Here is a 3,325-nt window from a genome sequence, read left to right on the forward strand (position 1 = left end):
GGGTGGAGGGGGCAGACAGCCCTGCATGGAGTGAGATGCTCAGACTTTCAGCCCCCTTCTCTGACCCTGACCGCTCACATCCCCGGCTTTCCTTCTGGGGGCCCCCATTTTATAGGCCCCTGCACTGTTTGACATCTGTGTTTGAAATTGACTGTGGGTACATCTTTAAGACAACCTCCCCCAAGTGTTTGTTTATAACTGCTGTTTTTAGTGCAATAAAGGTGTTCCAGGGATGCGGGGGTGGAGATCTGCTGGCTTTGCTGTTTAATAACAAGAGAGGAGTTTTGTCTTGAATTCCAGGGAGGGTGGCGGGAGCCTTCAGGATGAGTGGAGCCCTCCCCACCCAGCCTTTTAGAGCCTCTGGGCCTCTCCTGCTTGGGGTGGAGGCAAGGAAGCGAGACTGCAGCAGGGCAGGGACCCCCAGGCCCTGTTAGGAGGACATGAGACGTTCATCCCGCAGGTGTGCGTGAGAGCGCTGCTCTCGCCCCGCCAGGGCCGCGAGCATCCCACCTCATAGGTGTGGAGACCCCGCCTCTCAGTCACCCTCCCGAGGCAGCCTGGCCCAGAGCCAGGATGTGAATCCGCACCCTCACTGCAGCCACCGGGGAGAGCCATGCCAGGATCGGCCCCTTCCGCGCTCTGACCTTCTGGGGACAGAGGCTGGACGTGCAGGGCCGTCGTCGACGGGGACCCCCTCAGATGCCATCAGCTGCCAAAGCGGGAGCGCCGCCGCTGACCTGCCCCTCGCTCCCGTCTGGTCTGCCCCAGCCCCTGCAGTCAGACAGGAGGGCAGCCCCCACCCTTGTCACACACCCTGGAGACCCCCTGCCAGGGGCAGTGGGTTGGGGGCGTGGGAGCCGGCTCTGGGCCATTCACATCTGTGCCTTCGCACAGCTTGTTCTCTCTGCTTGGAATGCCTCCTGCCCCTCAACTTCCCTGCTCTCAGGCTCTAGCTGAGATGGCACCTCATAGAGGAAGCCTTCCTGGCCCTCTCTACTGTGTGTTCCCTGTCCCACCTCAGCTCACGGGCTGTCTGGGGTCGTATCTGTCTCCAACCCCAGGGCTGGCAGGTTTATCTCCGTGAAAGGCCATCTCCAGCCCCAGCACTGCGCTGGGCCCCAGGGAGGCTCCTCAGTATGTGAATCCATGGAAAGCCGTGGCCTGACCCTGTCTCTGGGTTCCTGCAAGGTTGCTGGGGAACCGGGGAGCTGGCAGTGGAGGGCGAGGGTCCCAGCCCTCCCCCTTTGCTCCCCCTTGAGGAACTACCTGCTCTTTCTAGCTTGGGTCCGACCCTGCCTTCCCCTGTCCCCTGGGAAGTGGCTTCCTTTCACTCAGGGACCCGGGCTGGGGGGCAGGCCTCCCATCACGGAAGCCTGGGGGTCAGGCAGTGCACAGGGACGGGAGGGCGTCTGTGCGGCCCGGGACTGCGCAGCCTTTGCGAGTGTGGGAGTTGCAGCTGGTGTGGGCTGTGTTTGCTCCATTTGACGGGTGGGGAAACCGAGCCCCAGAGTGTGGAATCAGACCAGCTGTTCCCTCACCAACCTTGTGCGGGTTGGGGTCCTGAGCAGCCCCCACCTGCTGACGGCCCGCCAGATGAGCTGCACTAACCAGGCCTAGTCGGGTTCCAGGATGTGTTGCCAGGGCAACCGGGCGCCTTCTTGCCTCTTCCCCACCAGCCACTCGTGGACGGGCAACCGGTGTGTGCACGTGTGTGTGTGTGTGATGTATGTGTGCGTTCACACATCCACGCGCCCCTGTGCACATGTGTAACTGTGCTGTAGGCCGTAGGCACGTGTGTGTGAATGTTAGTGTAGCCACGTGAGTGTGCGAGTGCAGCCGTGCTTGCACACGCGTGACAGTGTGGGCATAAATGGACTCAGGAAGACCCCCCTCCCTCCCCTCTCCGTGCTGGTTCCCCTCTGGGAACCCCCTCTCCCACGTTCTCTCCCTCTATCTTGAGGTCTCAAACCACTGCCTCTTCCCCAGGGCAGCCCCCACCCCAGTGAGGTCAGACACCCCTTTTATAGTACCTGTTAGTGTCATACTCGGCCTTGTAATATTGATCCTATCAGAACAGTCTGTCGCTGCACCTGGAACATCCCGGTGCTCAGCCCAGGGTGCAAATGAAGGTGGTGGCAGCACTCTCTCCTTGCAGCCCGGCTGCCATCCAACATCTTCCTACTCTCAGTGGGGGCTGTGGTCATCCAGGTCCACCACCAGCAGTAGGCATCTGATTTGGTGAAGATCGCAAAACCGTGCCCCTTTCTCAGAGTGGGGCCGGCACAGGAGACAGCAGAGCAAAAGATGAGGAGTCAAATGCCTGGCAACATGGTGGGCACCTGGATCCAGCTATGCCTGCAGTCCATTTCAGTTCAGAGGGCCAGTAAATTCCCTTCTTTGCTTAAGCCAGTTTGACTTTTTTTTTTTTCATTTGCAGCCAAAGATCACTGATACAGCATCTCCAGTCTGAGGAAGGAGGAACAGCACCGACCTGGGGTGCCCCGGTCTGACACGGGAAAGGGAAGCAGAGAAGGAAGGCAGCACGGGGAAGGCCTGGGATTTGTATATCCCACAGAGCTGGAGAAGGTGGCCCTGGAGTGAGGGGGTGAGCTTCCATCAGGGCATTCATCAAGAAAGGCTTTGCAGAAGGAGCAGAATCTGAAACAGGGAAGGAGCTCTGGGGCAGCAGAGACATTCCAGGGGGCTTGGGAATCCAGCCCGCAGTAGGCCTCCATCCCACCCCGCCACAGCCCTGATGCACTGCCCACCCTAGTCTGCCCCCTGCCTTCACCTGCTGCTCTTCAACCTTCCATAGTTCCCAGGGCCCCACACCCTGGCATGGGAGGCCTGCCACGGGCGCCCTGCCCTGCAACCCATGCACTTTCCCGACAGTTTGCCTTGTGCATACACCTCCCCCGGCCTGCAGCGACCCCCTCACTGGAACCCCATGTCTGGAGTCTGGGAATCTGAACCCTGACAAGCGAGGGGAGCGTTCCACGGCAGAATTCAAGCCCCCGATTTTTCACTCGCCCTGTGTTCTTGGGCAACTCACGTGGCTTGTCTGGGTCTCAGGCTCCCCACGCGGTCGCTGTGATGGGTCCATGCGCGGCCGCAGGCGCAGGGCAGCGATGGTATTAATCTAATCACATCAGGATTTTAATTACAGGCCCCGTCAGATCCACTGAGGCCCAGGCTCCCCTGGCCTCCGAGTGCCGAGGGCCTCTCCCCCCTCTCCCCCGCCCCCGTGTGGGATTCAATTAAGCCTTTGTTTTCTTCTCAGCTCCTCCGCGGGTGGGAGGGAGGGGCTGCCCGCAGCCCCCTCTGG

This window comes from Neophocaena asiaeorientalis, unplaced genomic scaffold, assembly GCF_003031525.2.
Source record: "Neophocaena asiaeorientalis asiaeorientalis breed wild unplaced genomic scaffold, Neophocaena_asiaeorientalis_V1.1 scaffold469, whole genome shotgun sequence".
NCBI classification, from domain to species: Eukaryota; Metazoa; Chordata; class Mammalia; order Artiodactyla; family Phocoenidae; genus Neophocaena; species Neophocaena asiaeorientalis.